The sequence below is a fragment of the Epargyreus clarus genome, unplaced genomic scaffold (assembly GCF_041222505.1).
Source record: "Epargyreus clarus isolate Ecla_fem2 unplaced genomic scaffold, WU_Ecla_fem_2.2 ptg000019l, whole genome shotgun sequence".
In the NCBI taxonomy this organism is placed as follows: Eukaryota; Metazoa; Arthropoda; class Insecta; order Lepidoptera; family Hesperiidae; genus Epargyreus; species Epargyreus clarus.
Genome location: NW_027332227.1, coordinates 12,441,300 through 12,461,794, shown reverse-complemented (window position 1 = coordinate 12,461,794; position 20,495 = coordinate 12,441,300). Strand labels below are relative to the sequence as shown.

The 20,495-nt window shown below is 34.2% G+C and overlaps 1 protein-coding gene and 1 long non-coding RNA gene across 9 annotated transcripts in view; one reads left to right on the top strand and one right to left on the bottom strand.

The window, feature by feature from the left end:
* The window catches only part of LOC140750345 (uncharacterized), a 177,461-nt gene that overhangs the window by 99,828 nt on the left and 57,138 nt on the right, over positions 1 to 20,495 (bottom strand). The window lies entirely within an intron of this gene.
* On the top strand, positions 6,888 to 9,335 carry LOC140750096 (uncharacterized). The gene is made up of 3 exons (XR_012103162.1): positions 6,888 to 7,035; positions 7,151 to 7,263; positions 8,592 to 9,335. It is a non-coding gene; the product is annotated as an uncharacterized LOC140750096 (long non-coding RNA).

Here is a 20,495-nt window from a genome sequence, read left to right as displayed (position 1 = left end):
ACACCTATCTCTACCTAATAACCGCAGTGTTAGGCGCTGCTGTGTTCCGGTTTAAAGGGTGCGGTAAGGGAAACAGACTTTTCCGAGGCGTTCCAACTTAGTCCGGCTTAGGGGTAGTGACGCATCTGTGGCCGACCTCAGGTAGGAATATCTAAACCTATCTGGGGTTAATTACAGATGTCCATGGGCGGCAGTAGCCACTTACCATCAGGTGGACTGCATGCTCGTCTGCTACTCCTATATTATAAAAAAACAAAGTTAATAAACCTCCATAAGTTGATAGATACATGGGTCTTAGGGGACGTTTAGCTCCGAACTATTAATAGACAAACTCAAATATTTAATACGAAAGGAAGAAGCTGTCTTCACTGATGGGTCAAATGACATGTGAATGTCAAGAATATAATTGCTAAGGAAATAAAAAAGGCGTGGGAAATAAGCTGAATTATTCACAATTGACGCAGATGTCAATTGTACTTCTGTCGACGAAAAACTATAAATATGTCATCGCCTCATAAAGCCACAGACAGACGTACCACATGCATTAATTGTTATATTAATATTAATACGGGAGCGCTCCAAAGAACACAGTAATTATTCATTTACGTTTTACTCGGGATAATAAAGGATGGATTTAAAAGAGTTTGGAATTGTTCTTTCATTCTTATGGTAGGTTGTAGGTACTACATACTTTTTTAAAATGTCGTTTGATGCTTCCAGCAATCGAACTTTTACATCATTGACATTGGCAGATAAAACATAAAATATATCATGTTAGTATATAGCTAAAGCTAGAACAATACTAGCATAAAGGTACTTCTAAATGTATTCGAATGTATGTGAATGAAACAAAATGAAAACAAACAAAGAAATATCTTACGGATCTTTTTTAACGCACAGAAATGTATTTGAAATACATTATCATCATGTTCTTCTAAAAATTTATAATTTAATATTAGAATTAGGAAGGTTGTGTTGGTTAGGAAATTAATACTAGAATTAGGAACGTTCAAATCTTTGTTTCGATTGCGGCACCACCGTCTTATTTTTCTTCTCAACAGCAATATTTATTTTAAGCTACTGCATAAAGGTTTGAATAGAAAGCCTTATACGCGACATTTGAACTTTCTCAGTTTGCTTTTTCTACATCAAATAATATTTCCAGAACAATAAAACATGTTCATTGCATAAGCATAATATAGAAAATCGTAAGTATTCATTCAGACATGAGTAAATCATGTACAAATGTAGTGTAGTCGTTAGTGTGGGCGACATATTAAAGATTATTATAGCAGTGAAAGAATATTTTATATTTCAATGAAAAATAAAGGTTTAAAGACTTTTTATTGTGCCTGTAATTCTTCAATAACCGAACAATAATTCAACAATTTCGGCTTCCACGGAAGCGAAGCCAGTGACCTCAAGATCTATATTATTACGAATACGAAATTACAATGATCTCAGACAAATTACAGGAGAACACCGCGTTGCCATGTAATTGGGCATGGACGCTTTTGTGCTGGTTCAAGACATAAGAAAAAAGCCTAATAAGAAAAGGATGGTTTTGTTAAGTAAGGATCGAGGAATGTAACATATATTGAAATATACCTTTTTCTTGTGGCTTTGCTCGCGGTTAAAGGTCCATGAACATAGTTGATTTATCTATACCTTGGGATAGTACATTTTTTAGAATAAAATATACCCTATGCCCTTTTCTGCACCCTTGAAGACGTGTATACAAATGAAATCGTAACAAACAAACTCAAAAAAAAATAAAAAAAAAAACAAATTTAACATAAACCAAATTATATGTTGTATGTAGTAAGGCAGACTACTGTCATAAGGGGCAACAACGCATCTACAATTAACACACTGACAAACGTTGGATGCCTAATTTGGACTTTGGACAATCATGACGAGTTACAACAGGTGGGTCTGTAAAGCTGTAATTAAAAACTAAAGCTAATATCATATGTGTAAAGATTTTCATTGTATCAGAAACTACATCAAAATATGTGTTTAAAAACGATCCATAAAAAGTTAAACGCTAATCTCTCCTCTCACTACTTACAATCTCCTTCATCACGAAGATATGAACACGCTTATTTCATACCATACGTACACAGCGACTAACAAATAAGTAATGGCTCTGGATGTGGCTGATTATATTCGCGTGATGGATGACCTGATGGCACCCTCTTCCTGTCGTTTGATGACGTCATGGGACCGTCGGCAAATAAACCGAGCCTATACATTAATGATTCATCTTGAAGTAATAGTGTTAGGTACAATCAGGAATAACGTTGACATTTAAGTAGTCCAAATTAAAATACCACTTCTTAGTTGAATAACATCTTAACTATGCATTATTGTCACGATGGATAAGGCTCATCTTCTATTTTGGACAAACCCTAACTACGATTAAACTTGTCATGTTTAACTCGAGAGCAACAAAGAATAGGATAAATTACCTGTTACGCGTAAAGAACTTACAAGTGCGTTCATATGATCCTTAGTTAGATCTATAAATGTACTGGGTACAGCCTAATTGTTTAGATGAAATTATTTCTGTTAATTTTAGAAAGACGTTTTCCGCGGAACAAACTATGTTCTCTTAAGGACCAAAGCGAAACACAAAACGTTACGTTTGCTTCCTTACGATTTTGCCGCTATTATCAAGAATTAGAAATAAATCTGAATCTGGATACAAGTGATTACGGGATGAATGTTCCATTTACCTTCTTCCTGTAATTAGAAGATGCAAAAACAAAAGCAAATAATGACGAAGCCAACACGATAAAAGGGGAAGCAGTGCAGGAAACAAAAGCCATTATTGTAAGCCAAGAAATGTTTCATTTGTACGCAAGGAACTTTCATAGAGAATTGATTTATATTGCAGAGGTAGCGTGATAGACTATTGACTAAGCTCTAAATAATGGTATCTTCTAAGAGGGAAGTCCAGTATGCAGAAAAAGTAAATAAAAAGGTTGATGAGGAATTAGAAGTTATGTCTGATCAAAATATGACTGGTGTAAAAGTTCTTCAATATTTTGAAAATTATAAAAATACAAGCGACCAAAATAAGAGATTTAAATTACGTAATTTTCATTTATTTACAAATTTTTCTTTACTTTTATTTCTAGCTTTTTCATCCTTCTAAAAAATACCAAATGCAATTTATATTATTGTAATGCATAGTTTAATGTTACTGCCAGTAAAAACCACAGTTTTAGAAAGGCTGCAAGAAAAAATAAAGGACTCAGACCTCCGCATCCCTGGGAACCGTTACAATGAAAGGAAAAAGGGAAGAAGTTACTCAACAACAAACATTAATATTAAAGTAGATGGCACAGAATAAATAATACATACTTCGATAGTAGAGGGCCCTTTTCAAACAACATTCGTTCATGTATGTTTTAATATTCAATATCAAATACATTCTTTATTGATTCAGTCGATAACTCAAACGGAATGTAGAGGTGCTTGCAAGAGAAAGAACAATTTGAAACTTTCCATTCAAACTTGACCTGATGACCTCAGGTAACCATCGACGGAGGTGGGCGACTTTATTCATATATAAATAATGACTATAGGCCGTATAGAAGTACTTTAAATCTTTAATATAATCCCACTATTGCCCATTTCAAAAATTCAGTTTACTGACAAAAATAAGTCACTGTTATCAGCAAAAAATATATACATATACATAATAAATGATCGATAAACGAAATTTGGTATATCAACTGCTGAGTCAAATTTTACAAATTTTAAACAAATAATAAACAATAGGACTTATCTCCGTAGCTATAAACGCTTCGAAACTTTTGTTCGCTCCAATACAAAGGGATTCACTTAATGTTTATGTTTTAAACAGTTACAAAGCAGCAATAATTAGGGCTTTCGCTGAAACGCTTATTACTTCAAAGGTTAAATGCCGACGGAACAGTAGACAAAGGATACACTTAGCAACTAACAATACGCGACTGGCGATGTTTCAAAAACTTGTGACAAATTGTGACACTTTGTGTGAAATAGAAGTAACAATTGGGCACAGAGACTGCGGTTAGGAAGCTGTGGATGAAGATTTACATATTATGTACAAGCGTGAATAGGGCAAGAGTTTTAGTTAATGGAAAAATATCAGCTTGCAGTAATTTGACTGATTTCGAAAGCAGACTTCTGTCTTTAAGCTTTCTTATATTATTTAAACCAATACAAACGAGAAAAAAATAAACTAAACATAAATTTTCTAGTTTTCAATAGTCTTTGGGAGGTCCATCTGGTATAATACTTCCATTTTCGAAATTGTCTGTAATGAAGAAAATAACGAGGAGTTTATTATGTTTAACCGTCTAAATCCATCTCTGCCCTTTCGTGTATTAAATTCTACACAATTGTTAACAGAAATTTATTAGTCCCCACAGACTAATCATAACACTCCAACAAGTCAGAACATCCGACGGGGACGGAATATCTAATAACACTTCATAAGATAGTTACCTTCTGACCACAAACGATAAATTGGATTGGAAAGCAGAAAGCATCAGTAAATCAATCAACTCAACGTGAAATATGATAGCTAGTATATCAATATTATGTTTCGAATCGGTTTGTTGATTAGTATAGATGGCTCGAACAACAGCGTGAAGCCAAGAGCTGGCGCGGCGCAATACCGGTCGATGCAGTGAATTTTCGGTTCGATCCCTGCTCAGACAGATTTCGAACAAAATTGGATTTATGTTCTGGATTCTGGGTATGAGTGTATTATTTGTATGTCCAAAACCCGAGATACACGAATACCTAGTATAAAGCTCTGAATGTACGAATCCTTTCTTTATTTGACGACCTTCAGGTGTATGAAGCTAAATTAGGTAAAGCAATATCGGCATTTTCCTATTAGTTTCATTATATTCTGATCGTGAAATTTATAGTTCAGTTCATTGAAATATGCCATTTACATTCAATTACGATTCCAATTTCCATAAATTTATTTTAATCCCAGGTAAAGGCTCATAGAGACCAATAAAATTTTATTGGATACAAATTGTATCGACTCTGAATTATTACATTTCACATGTTTTGGTAGAAAAATGGTAATATTCATATTTTTATCTTAATTATGTTTCAATTGCGGTATCAATATTTTGGCGATAAAATACGAAGCAGCGTAATAAAGGTGGTATATTAAAATGTATATTAGTTCAAGGTATGTGATGGACATGGACGGCACGTTTGTTGTATACTTTCGAAATAACGGAAAAATGCTTTATGGTTAGTGTGTGTTGTGATTTTATCGTAAGACATAATTATATAACCATTGATACTCTTCAGTAAACAATTTGTTTCCTATCATTCACAAATTTAATTTGGAATTTTATGACCAAATCATTAAGTGACAATTAGATATTAGTAATTTAGAAACGACTAAACAGTATTTTTTTAGTTTGATGTAAAAATAAAAAAAAAACAATACAATTCGCGACATGCGTGGACAAAGATATTACAAAACGTTAAAGAGTCCGGCGTAAAATCACACAATCCACTGAGAAGTTTAACAGAACCTTTAGTATAAACCTTTTACCACAAAACCGTAACAGTTACGTATTAATAACCCTACCGTGGTCATTTGTCAGAGCAAAGTTATTTCGTCCTTATAATGAACACCTTACCTTATCTGGCAGTAGTTCTGACGCCGGAGTTATGATTTATTTACTTTGTATTCTGAGTTGGGTTAGGTAAGGTACGCGCATTGCGGTAACGTAAAGGGTAGTTTGTACTACTGTAGGAAAATGTAGCGAACATAAGAATAAATTTTCGCAGGTACCTCGCAATATTGTGTTACCTTTATACACAATTGCTCTTTATATCTATATATGGTTCTTTATATCATGGCAAAGTTTAAAAGTGACTCGATTTTTAAAATCATATCTATTGGCTCAATACCGATTCAGTAAATAGCCCCATTTACTGAATCAATAAAGATTCAGTAAATGGGGCTAAAATAAACAAATGAACAAATTTCATATTCATGGATCATAGTAGGTATAATTATGCTTGTTTAGTGCAATAAAAGAAAATTATAAAATTCAAACGTAATACGCAATGCGTCGTCGTCTAATTGGTCGTCGACTAATTTATTAAATCCAACAAGAAGAAATCAGCTACTATTTTTAACAAAAAATTGTACCTTCCCTAAAATACCGACTATATTGACGTCCAATAAAAAGATACCTAATAAAGTAGCTCCGTTTATAATCTTCATAATCCAGTTAACACAAATATACCAACGTAATATATTTAGCACATTAAAATTTCCATTCACAACAAGTTCGTGACTTTGTTAAGGTAGGTACTGACCACGAGTATTCGAGTGTAATATATCAGTTCCGAAACGAGCGTTGCTTCACTAACCACACGAACGTATTACCACGACGCGTCAAGTTCATATAATATGCCTAAAACCGTTCGTTACAAAAACGAATGTTCCTGCAGTCAGTACCTTGACCTATCGTCTGGCGTAATAAGATACACGTACTCGTAATTCAATTCCGGATTATTGTATTACATAAAAATGCCCCCGGTCTGTACTCTTCTTAAGAGACACTTTAGATTGGGTACACCGACACCAATTTGTACTATTGACATGTGAGATTGACAATTATTTGAACAAATAATATTAGATGACATAAGGGTCTTCAACCTCTAGGGACGAACGACAAACATTGGGTCCAACTCGCAAGTCACATGAAAAACGTAAAGCTTCCGAACTTTTCCACAGTACAATTAGTTACAGAAAGTTTTGGCAACGAGGGAGCCAACCCTAGAGCCACAAAAACGATACCCCGTTACCATGACGACGCAGAAATCAAGATGGCTGACCACACACGTTGTACAAGTAGCCGTTATTCAAATATTATGGACTACTAAAAATAAACGTTTATCGTATAATAAAAGCAATCAGGCTTTGCGGGTTAAAGAACTCCAATTATGGCCTGATAATTATATTTACTACGGTCCCTGCTAATGAAGAAACGGGTGCGTAAATACATATCGCTTCGTTATATATTAATGCTGTTAATTTTATGGTCTGTTATTAAATTTTACTACCGAAGATATTATACAGAAATAATAAAATAAATGCACCTTTTAGGTCACGGCACAGATAAAAATAACAGTTGAAAGCGCTGAATACTCTAGATATTATTTTTCTGCAAAAACGGATGCGATTTCTGAGAGAGCCATAGTGCATCTTGGAATGCTGCTGTAAGGAATCGAATGCAATTATTTATACAGGGTGAATCTCCATAAAGTGCACATATTGAAACAGGTAAAATTAAACCGCATTTTGTCGACAAAAAAAAATATAAAAAAAATTAAAAACATTTTTTTTTGGGTTTTACGACCTTTTGAATTTTTTTTTGGGAATTGTGCACCTGAAGTAAATAAATCGCTATAACTTTTAAACTAAGAGGGTTATCAGGTTCAAACAAAAATAACAATGATTGCCAATGATAGGCCGTACTGATCCATGAAAAAAAAAACCAAAAAAAAATCATCTTCCCAGGAAAAAAATGTCAGAGTAGTGCAAAAAAGCACTTTTTTTAGGTAAAATTTTCAGTAATCATCAATTTCCTCAAAATAATCTAGGCATTTTATTTCTTTATTATTATTTAATGCAATTCTACGTCGTATTAGCTTTCAAAGACTAAAAAAACCACGCCTCTAACTCAAGTATAAAGTTTGCTAGGAACGTTTCAAAAAAGACGCGACGCACGTGCGCCCTAATAAAACTGGTATAGTCCGACCCATAATTAGATGTCCAAAATATAAACAAAGGAAACTATCAAAAATATGTTTCAATGGTAAATTCATGGTAGTTTCTTATTTTTGACGATATTAAAGTGATAAAACAGTAATAAAATAAATCTTTAATAATTAAAAAAAAAACACTAGTTTGTATTAAAAATGTTATTTATTACCAACACCCTTAAGAACTGCCTTTGTTTAAGCGCTCGTAGGATACTTTATACTTAAGTTAGAGGTATGCTTTTTTTAGTGTTTGAAAGCTAATACGACGTAGAATTACATTAAATAATAAAAATAAAATAAAAAGCCTAGATTATTTTGAGGAAATTCACGATTACTGAAATTTAACCTAAAAAAATTGCTTTCTTCACACTAATCTGACTATTTTTTTCTGGGAAGATAAACTTTTTTGTTTTTTTTTTTCATGGATCAGTGCGGCCTATAATTGGCATTAATTGTAATTTTTGTTTGAACATGATAACTCTTTTAGTTCAAAAGTTATAGCGATTTATTTACTTTAGGTGCACAATTCCAAAAAAAAAACTTCAAAAGATTGTAAAACTTTTTTTTATTATTTTTTTATTATTTTTTTTATTTTTTTTTGTCGACAAAATGCGGTTTAATTTTACCTGTTTCAATATGTGCACTTTATGGAGATTCACCCTGTATTATATCGCGTTATTTATACTATTAGAATTGTGCTAACACATAAACTGACAAACATAGAGATAGGCAATCTAATAGTTTGCAAAACCGAGATTGTTTTTATTATTTATCGCTTACAGAAACAACTTTATCAAGGGATGCTGTGGATTTTTTCTTAGAATGGAAATAATTAAACCATAGACAGTAACACTAGTTAAATCCTGGCTGGTAACTCTAAATTTATTTTTTAAGTTTGCAACGGTTTGTCACGTCTACCCTTTTCCTGATTATAGACAATGGCCATAGAAAAAAGGACACGTAGCACTAAATTCAGGATAATGTAATTGTGGAATAAAAACATTAACTTTCGCAAAATCATAAAATAACATTTGCTTTCCTTAAAATGTAATCAAAGTACAATCATTGTTTCCGCTAGAGTACATCTACGATCAACGAACAATAAAATTGTAATCACAAAAGCAGAAAAAACATTTGTAACAACGACAAACAATCTATTCTGGAGAAAAACATCCGAAACACGAAACAAAAGGTGGTTGTCGAAACGACGCAATCGGACCACAGCTTTTCCTTAATCCTACTATTTTCCGGAAAAAATCGGACTCCGTACAATGACAGATTAAAATACTATGAAAGTTAAAATCGCGGCGGAAAAGAAAAGTTTGAATGAAATAAAAATCCAACAATTGAAAGGGGTTTTACTTAATGAAGTTTTGTCGATATTAAAGTGTGTTTTTCCGTTCGTTCTATTTATATTTCCATTCCGTTAAAATGGAGTGGATTTGACGGTATTACATATTTTGCACTACAAGCTTTCTGTTTTTAAACCTTTATATAATAGGGTCTTGTACTCAAGTTCCATAACAGTCTAAGTTCTTGTACTTCATTAAAAATTGTATCCCATTATATTTAGTTTTATATCTGGTGTAGTCTTGAATGTATGTTGCATATGTATAGGTATTATTATACATTATCGTTTGTAAACATCTACTAAAATATTATTTTATTTAACTTTAATATAAAATTTGTAAACCAAATATAGTTAATAGTTATACTTAAGTATATATTGTATTTTTATGGGCACAGTTAAACACACGCTTTGTTAAAACTGTAAAGATTATTTTTTTGGTAAAATAAATACCTAAATAAGACAGAAGTTTCGTAGTGTTTCCAGTCGACATACCGGTAACTACAAGCTAGTCTGTTCTACAAGCCATGCATGTATCAAACCAATTCCGTACATACGTTTGAATTCAAGAGGACATTTAAATCAATCGGGCCACTTGGAATGCGACTAGACAGGTTCAGGTATTATTGCTAACGACGATCAAACACGAAGACTATTCGATTTACCAAATACGGTGAGTTGAACGTCGCGGCTAACCGAACCCCTATACACCCTTGAACACCAATTGTATTACCAGTAGGGAATAGAGTTGAGTTTCGCAGCACAGTACGTGCCTCGCAAATCAAGTGTATTGAAGAGCGGATGGAAACGCGACGTCTATGAAAAATCGAGGGTGACGGGAAGAGGAAGATGGGGGTAGTGTACCAGTGCTTTAATCGGAAATACGTGTCGTGACGTGTCGTGTTTGTAATGAGGTAAACGCTTATCAGTTTTTTTATAATATAGATGTACCAAAGGAGCATACAGTACATCTGATAGTAAGTAGCTACTGTCTGCCTACTGATAAAGTTGGAACGCCTATTATTCTCTATAGCGATACATTTTCATGCCCGCTTATTCAAGAACCACTGAGAGATATATTTCTAAGTGTATACTACAATATCAATGTAGGAAACACAGAACAATAGCGTTACTGAGTTAAATTTTTCATGCCTTTAATATTATATTTGCAAGATATAGGAATCAGCGAACAAAATACACTTTAGTTTTTGAGCAACAACGAAAACTCTTCTTTCTTACTCATTCTTATAAGCGTGAGTGGGAGAGAAAATCGCATTTAGCGCACCGATACATTCTTCATTGGCTAACGAGCATTATTTACTACTGAAGTGACTGGTAATGCTCCAGCCAAGCACCTCAGCATTTTAAACTCGATTAAAAATCGTCATTACATACAGAACCACGATAATGTGCTCGGGATATTTTTCTTTCGAAAATACAAATACAATTTATGATACCCGTGATTCTTTAATGCTAATTATGAACTTTAGCTAATATCTTTGTTGCATGATACCAAAATGTATTTGTACGTTACATTTTTTTGAGATTGACTGGTAAGTGATCAATGTCATACCTATATACATATAACTTCCAAACAGGAATCTACTTGATTTCGGTCACAGATCCACCGTTACCCCTGAGGATACTTGGAAACTTGCAATTCCTCGTGTGTTTTCATTGCATCCCTTAAAGTGAATATATGAGTAGCATATAGTAGCGTAGTACATGTGTAGCCCTCACAACTGTTATTAGATGGTTTTATTAACATGTGACGATGGTGCCCTGGTATTTAAACTAGGACTAACTTAAGCTTTAAATTCTGCATTGAATTGTCCAGGTAATCTTGGTGCAAATTTTCTATTGAAAATGTACACTACAATTTTAGGAGTTTACGTAATATTTCGAGCAATAAACGTTCCTCTCTTAACTGCTAACTGCGAAGAGGACAGGAAATTGCATTTAGCGCACCAATACATTAAAGTCTTCATTGGCTAACGAGCGCCATTAACTACCCAGTGACTGGTTAATGCGCCGTCCGGGTGCATCTTGGATAGTACATTTTTAGCACAAATGAAAATCTAGTTGAGCCATCCCTAAGTTTACCTAAAATAAAGTGCAGTCCATCTGATGGTAAGTAGCCCACGTTCATGGATATTTGTGATCACCAGATAAAATTCCTACCTGAGGTAGGTACTAATGCTGCTAGCTCTGAAGACTAAGTTTGAATATCGTGGATAGGTATGTCACCTTTCATAACTTTCAAACCAGAACGTTTTAGCGAATAGCACTGCAGAAGTCATTAGGCATGTGATTCGACTTCGGTGGCACCACTGCCACACCTATTTCTGCCTTATAACAGCAATGTTAAGCGCTGTTGTGTTCTGGGTTGAAGGGTGTGGTAAGGGACATTCTTTTCTGAGGCGTTCCAGCTTAGTCCTTTTGGGTAGCGGCGTATCTGTGGCAAATATGAATATCTAATACTATCTGGGGTTGATTACAGATGTCCATGGGCGGCAGTAGCCACTTACCATCAGGTGGACTGCATGCTCATCTGCTACTCCCATATTATAAAAAAAAACAGAATTCTACCATTACTATAAATAGTTGTAGCGTTTTATTTCTTAACGTTTACATCATACCTGTTTAGGTAACCTAAATTCAATTTAATTACAACTAGCTGACCCGGAAAACTTTGTACCGCCTCAAAATCTATTTATCAAATATATTTCATATAAAATATAGCCTATGTTACTCATGGATAATGTAGCTTTCGAATGGTGAAAGATTTTTAAAATAGGTCCAGTAGTTTTTGAGCCTATTCATTACAATCAAACAAACAAAGAAAGTTTTCCTCTTTATAATATTAGTATAGATAATCAAAAATCAAAGCTTACAAGCTCATGGATATAAACCCATCCAATTAGAACTGAACATAAGTCATGTTAATCAAGAAGATTCACAAATCATATATGAATAAAAGATGTTTATTATAACTCCTACAAATTCGGATGTAATCCAAGCAGCCCACAGACCTCCTACACGAACACCCACAAGACCACACAACTAACTTCCTTTGGATATTCGCCCTAAGGAAAGGAAGCTGTTTTATTTTAATCAAGTAAGTTTTGTATTTACTACTCGTACCATGTCCCGATCCAGTAAAATAAAATGAAAGACTATTTTACTACGTAATTAAAAATGAATGCCAATTAACTACGTTTTAAGTGATTATTTTTTATTCTTTATTTTTTTTACACAATATTTAATGTTACCAAATGAAATTATTTTATTTTCTGAATCACATTTATCGTTTTTTATTTCATTTTATTCAATTTATTTTTATGGACACTTATATACGATAACGTTGACTTTACTAAGTTAAATAAATTAAATAGCACTAACTAATTAATGCTTAGAATACTTAAGTGAAGTAATATCTTAAAAGGCGCTTTCCAATTTTGCTTTTTGAATAGCAAAATTTGAAACACGTTTCTGAATGATACTTGTATGTTTTGCATAATGCACTTTGCTTCTTGATTTCGAATATAAATCTTATAACCTTAGTATTAGAGTTCAACATATGGTAACAACTGTACCTACTTAAAGGAGGTGTTACCCCACTGTATTGGCTAATGAATTAGCCTGTCAATAAAATCAAAGCGGACGCCAGCTGTCAATTTCAAAGTGATTCGGATTTAAAGGTCCCCCTTGAATTCGATATAAAAGTTTATATCAAAACACACCCTACTTTAGTAAGCCACGGTACAATTCTGAATGGCAAATTTGCTCAAATTACATGTCACGACGCATTTTTGATTGATTGCGACTTTTAATGTGTCAATTGCGTGCGTACAATGACAAATGATTGCAATTTCGTTAGAAAATAATGTAATGAGATGGAATTTTGGTGTAATTTCCGTGCTTTCGGATAGCGGTGGAAATTAACACCTTTCTACCATCAAACAACTAGGTTCCGGTGAGAAACTTGAAACAAAGCTCGTGAATAGCGTGATAGAAACTATGCACTACCATAATACATCGTACCACATTGTTTGATAAATTGAAATTTCATAGCGGTGTACACTTTGTAATTAAAATTTATTATAAGCTTAGAAACGTTAAGAAAATAATACAAAAAGACCATTTTACATGCTTTATTAACAACTATATCAGATTTTATCACAAAATTATAGTATGAATTATGAAACACTATAAGTCGACAATTTTAGTCTTCTTTAGCGGTAATAGAAACAAAATTATAATGAATATGAATAATTTATTTAGACCATAAGTAACTTATAATATACCAATTAATTCATTTGCAATCATTAGAATTAATTTCAACCATTCACAAGTCCAGATGGATTCTGTTATTAAGTGAAAGGAAAATCTACGCTTCTTAGTAATCGTTTACAGCAATTCAGATGTAAATCAAAATAAATACAGATATACCCCACGTGTTGCTACACATGAAAACAATGTTAGTTGCAATTAATTACCTTACTAGATGATACCTTAATGACATTGCTATTGTTGTAATGCCTTCAATGGCAATAAACAAACTGTACTTCAAAATAATAGTGTTAAACTATTCGTATGTAAATTCAAAATGTATACATACAGATATTCCCCCGAGTATACCAGTTTGCCCCACGTGTCGCGGGTCCGTATCATTTGCATGTCAAAGCGATGCTACTTGTAATCACGATGGATGCCTCCTTAATGGCATTGGGCAATAATGCGTTCAAATCGCAATAAATACGCTATATTTCTTAGCAACAGTTTGTAGCAATTCACATGTAAATTCTTAATGAATACGGATATTCTCCTATAAACCGGTATTCCCCACGTGTTACTAGCTAGAGTTTTTTGCATGTGAAAGCAATGTTAGTTACAATTACGTAGATAGATAACACCTCTATACATTTAAATGCCTTTAAATGACAATAAAGGATCTGTATTTCTTAATAACAGTTTGTAGCGATTCACATGTAAATTCAACATGTATACGGATATTCCCCTGTATACTGATATACCCCACGTGTTGCTGGCTAGTGTTATTTGCATGTCAAAGCTATGTTGGTTGCAATTAGTGCGGTGGATGACACCTTAGTACAGCTTTGCGCAAGCTTGGAGTATATTCTAATCATTCAGGGTAGGTCTCTTCCTGGTCAAATTTGACATATTCTCTACAATATATTTAAAAGATTATATTATAATAAAAAAGAACAAGTAAAAATACGTAGAAAATGATTATTTTGTTAGTAAAAGAAATATTCAAAGTTTCGACTTTACATTCAAGTATATCTTATCTAAGTTGAATATGAATAAAATATGAAACATCGTAGAATTATGGTTCGGAACGCTTTGGTTGATACTTAGACAAGAACAAGCTCATTATAAAATAACATACTATGTATTCCTCTGCCGTCTTGAGAATAAACAGATATAGAATCCAGTAATATGGGATTTTGTTGTATATGAACATATAATAGCGTCTAATATTTTCGTTGTCAATGTAGCCCACGGCATTACACAATTCCTATTACTGTGAACACACTATTTGAGGTCTTTGGCATTGCTTTTTGACTATTTCATAATATGTAGCATGATTATTAAGAAACTTTATATTACAAGCTCTCGGGGCGATATTATGTTATGATCAGTTCAGTGTGTGACAATATTCTATTATACTTTCTTATTCATACAGATATATGTATGTTAGCATCCTTTCTTATATAGTGTTAAAGCTACGTCATAAATGTAATATATTCATTTGAATACGCAGCACTAGAATCGCTTAGTTGGCAAAGTGCCGATTGAATTATCCGATATGTTGCGGCAAAACGCTAAATGAACTGCTTAACATAAGTAAAATAAGACTACGTAGCGTTCATGCTAAATCCTTGCTAGTAAAGATCACGTAATTTCATATTGTGGACTGAAACTACCACTTATGGTAATACAAATCAACATAATATCTTGTACACAACCATCTGAGGCGGTGATGTTTCCGCTTGTAGATAAATTATGTACTGTTCGTAAAATATTATCTGATATGTTGGAGCGACGTGCAAATAAGCCATTGAATAGTAGGTATAGTTACTAAGTAAATATCGATGAGTGTATGAATTTGAAATTTCATTTATAATGATGTTGTAATTTTATATTTTAGTAATTGGGATAAGGCTATGTCGTAAGACTATGAATTATAATTGCTAAGACGCAAGAACCACTCAGTTGGCAATGTGCCAGCGTAATTATCCGATATGTTGGAGCGCTCAATGAGCCATTGCGTAGCAGTTACGAGTACATAAATCTAAAAGGTAAAGTAAAAAATATTATTGCAATGTATACATGTAATAAATTAATAGGTAATGTAAACATTGATCGAATAAAGTTATTGAAGCTTAATTTAAAATTGTATGGTCACATTGGATAAACATTGGTAAACAATACCCAATATAATACAGATTTTAAATCAGACCTAAGAGTACATGAATCACTTATCTAATCAGACTTAAGAGAACATGGCTAAAATTATCTTATAATATGTTGAAGCAGGACAGTCAATGAGCCACAATATAATCGTTATACCTTTATATATTTTTGTATGTACTTACACAGGATGATAAATCAATTATGCACAATTTGAAAACGTGCAGCAGATAAAGTGAAAAGTATTCAGTTACATCCGGTAAGAAAAACCGTATATAAATATATATAAATTAAAAAAAATACCGGTATATGAATCGTCCCTGTAGCACCAGGACCAGAATAGGGCTACGGTATCCTCTGCCTGTCGTAAGAGGCGACTAAAGGGGGCTTCCGGGGTTGCGGGCGGCAAGAGTGGGAGCTCAAACCGTCTAGCAAGCGACCCCGGGAAGGACAGCGGTTTGTGTGGTAGCATATCGCTGTAATCACCAGGGGATGTGAAAGGAGTGTAAATTGCTCCCCCCAGGGCAGAGCCCGATAGAAGGGCATCGCATTAGGAGGACTCCGGTTGTGTGCCGCTGGAGATCCCGGAGTTCTCCACCAAACGCTGAGGACGGCCACCGAGGGGGTTTTAGTGCGGTAAAAATCCCACATAACCCGGCGTCACTCCCATGGCGTCGGGTACCTTTTGAAGGTTTCCCCCTCGTCAACAAAAAAAAAGTTAAATGAACCAAACGATTATTGGATATCGGCGACCGTCGCGATCTATATGCCACAAATGCCACAACACAACATAGTAGCCTATAACTTCTTATCACTTCCAACGCTACTAATTGACCAGGGACATACGCGAAACTTTGGAATGTTTGGAAACAGAACAAAGTTTGTTACATTACGTAGACAATAAATCAGAACTGCAAGGACGCGAACTGCTTAGTTGGCAATGTGCCGGTCGAATTATCTAATATGTTGTTGCGATCAACTAAATGAGCCGCTGCTTAACAGATATAGTAGTTTGGTATGTAATTGGCTAGAATTATAGAGCAGTGATTATAAAGTAAAAGCCTAGTGGTATCAATCGATCTCACCGTCTATGTTTTATTTTTATTACTTACAAATTATTTAATGAATATCACTTGCTTCAACGGAAATAAATCGTTATGAAAAATACCTGTATGAGAGTTTTCTGAAAAGTTTTTCAATTATATGATCTTCCATACCGGGTTTAGGCAGCGTGCAGGACTACTTTAATCATTCTTATTCAGAAAGGAATCCCAAACGCAACCGCGGAACATAATAATATGTAAATGGCTTAATGACAATAATTATGATGATAATGATAGTGATTATAAAACATAAAAGGGTTAAAAGTATTTAAGCTTTAGATCACTTATCAAACTAAGTATAAATATTGTACAAATTACCTAAATGGAATAGAAGTTCTCATAGTTCGAAATAGAAGCTAATAGAGGGAAGCTTATTAAGCACAATTGTACCAATAGATTCGTCACATCGCGAAGTTAAACTTCTGCCAAGTAATTTGAAAGGCAAACGTGTTAATGACGTGCTTAATGTTGAAATTACACCGCAAATTTACATTGAATCGCTGTACAAAGACTCGTAAATATTCCCCAATGGCTAGATAACTTTACTGATTAGGTTGAGGGGAAATAAAAACGAGGAAGCAATCTTATGTTGTGTTTGTTGGACTAAATCGTACGTTTGTGTTGTTTACACGAGTATTATTTGTGTTATCAACCTCGTAGAAATAAACACAAAGTAGCATAGGCATTTTTACAATTTTACCTAATTACAGCTGTGTTAATAGCTGTTGTGTTATAGTTTGAAGGGTGTAAGGGAGGAAATATTTTCCGAGGCATTCCTGCCTTAGTCCTCAGGAATCCCAACGCACCCCAATCCGACTTGAGGTAAAAATCTCAACTTATCTGAGGTTTATTATGAGTAAGAGAGACAATAATCACTTAACATGCAATCCACCATGCTCGTTTGCTACTGCTGTGTTATAAAAAATAGAAATGAAATCCTATCTATCGACGGCTAAGATACGTAACAGAAGAACTAAGAAGTAAGATGTGGAATGAGATTTCTCCTGAGGCATTCCCGGAGCGCTATGACATGGGACCCTTAAAAAAGGTGCAAAAAGAGCTCTTATACAAAGCTGGCGATGCACTGGCGATTCCTCTGGTGTGGCCAATGTCCATAGGCGAAGTTGACTACTTTCCACCAGGTAACACGTTTGCCTAATCGTTAGGTTAAACAATAATAAAAAAAACTAAGTTAAAATAAGTATAACATCAAACCAGAGAAGCACTTGACTCTGATTTTAAGCAGAAATATTTGCAGCATTGCAGTTAAACCACGGTGGCTACTGTAGTTATCCAGAAATCAGGTAGAATCTACGCTTCCCACTCACATAAGAAACTCATCGCTACTTTGTATATAAAAAGCAGTCTATTCCAATATCCCATTAAAGGTACATTAAGAAGCTCACTCGTACATACATACACAGTTTTTATTTCTATTATTATTCGCGTTGTTACAAAAACGAGTTTCGCGTGGGAAGGCGAGCTACTGGCTTATAATTAGGGTTGCCAACATTTCTCCAGAATCATCTACAAAATATAAAGTATATTGCAAAATTTACTATTTTACGGGAGCACGCAAAATAATTACTTCTATGAAAAGTATTTTTTGCAGTTCTTGCATCATAAAACATATTTTCTGCGTTTTGCTTTATTAAAATCGAATTGAAAAAATATAAAAAAAAAATTGCGTCGTGAACTAAAATGTAGTACTTTAGCCTACTCTTAGTGTACTTGTTTTAACAGTATCTAAGTAGCGCATCAATCTGAAATATAATACAATACTAGATATCATATGGTGGGCAACCCTACGTATAATGGACTGGCAATGATGGATCAGCTTCACTGGATTATAAATATCCTGTACCTGATCTTGGAATGTCAGGTAAAAAGCAGTTATTCTTGTACCTTTTAATAAGTTGTCAATTTTTAAGTGATATAGCGATCCTCTTTGTACGTCTGTGTCAATTAGCGGGCCTAATGAATTCATTTTGACGAACGACAATGGTAAAAAATTAAGAATAACAGTGATAGTGTAATGGTTTCAAGTTCTACGTTCCACACGAGTCCAAGGTACCAATCTGAGTACACAACTTTTTCTAATTAAGGGCTCTTTTAGCTCTACAGACATAGAGCGTATCAGGCTCGTGTCATGACAGACAAAGGTAGTCTAATAAAATATGTAATAACGTATTTATATTTACCGTAACACAGCCGCGCTGAACATAGCTGGTCGTCAAAATATTTTATATACTTTGTCAACACGGTCCGTGTCTGATACGCTCAATGTCTGTAGATAAAAACCAGGTGTGTATTAGAAATAACTGATCACATGATTTTACGGTGAGGGAGAATATTAGAATATAGGAAGAAAATTACTTCCATATAAAAAATCCTCAAAGGTGTGTGAAGTCTATCAATCTGAATTAGGCACTATAGCGTATAGCTTATGACTTGTACGAGAGGAGATCTGCGCACAGCAGTGAGACAAAAATAGGTTTATAACTATGAAGAGTAATCTGCAAAAGTGTAACAAACTTTAAAACAATATTTTAATCACTTCTTAATCAGATTACTTTGTTGTTTTGTTTCTTTAGTAATGCTTAGAACTGTTTACTGTTGAGTCTTAGCTCAAGTTTCAGTAGAAACTTTGCAAACTTTGGTTTGTTGTTATTTTGCATCGTTCAAATCTTTTATATGAGACTTTAGGCGTATTGAGACGTGTAAATATTGTGTAACCAACTTCAAATCTAAAGGACTAGACTAAGACCATACTTACCGTCTTTATTTGACTCTTTCATAACACACCTTTCAGATTAGAGCAAGTTGGTTTTACATAGAGATGGCTCGGCTGGAATAAGTGCGAGTTATTTTTAGTCTAAAACCTTGCTCTTAATTTAAAACTGTCCCATGATTAGATACGGTTCTCTCCTCAAAGTGAGAGTCTTATAGGCAAAATAGTCTATCGCGCATTAATTGTAATGTAAGCGCACATAACCTTAGAACATCAGAGGTGTACTATACCTTAGTTTAGACTTAGGCTATCATTGCTTATATATCTTGTGATTTAAATAATATCATTGAAACTTTTAATATATAATAGCTTTAATTAAATATAAAACATTTTAAAGTTATTACAGAGCGCCAGCTTGCCATCATTTGTCGCGATCGCCGAACCCTTCATACGTCCCGTTACCGAACTTTCGCGTGCAAAAACGGTATAATGTAACAAAAACCAGTTGAAAGGAAACCCTAGCAGTTCGACTGGCGAAAGTAATTAATCGCGAGTCGACTGTCGCCGTGTCGGAGCGTATCAAGCCTTCGTGACGCGCTCTGGCGGAAAATTGAGCGCCTCGACCGAGAAATACGCTGGGCCCATTCACTCATACGACAACCTATACAGCTATTATGAATGTGCATTCAGTCCACACTTCGGTATTCTGTAATATTAATACTATTAAGGATGCGGTCCGTTAAGATGCTTTAACTGAGAAATTAACTTAATTTGACGTACAAAAATTGTGCGCCTCGACCCAGAAACGTGCTGGGCCCCTTCTATCATACCACAACCTATACAGTTATCTTTACATGCATTTATTCCACACGTCAGTATTCTACCATATTAATCCTAATTGAAACTCTATTAATAAGAGGAAATTTCAATAAATCGAGACTGGATCCTGGACTGGATGGAAAATCCCTTAACTGAGTAGTTCATTGTTAATATGACAGACGTAAATTGAGCGCCTCGATCGAGAAACACGGTAAGCCCATTTATTCACATGAAGACCTGTAGTCAT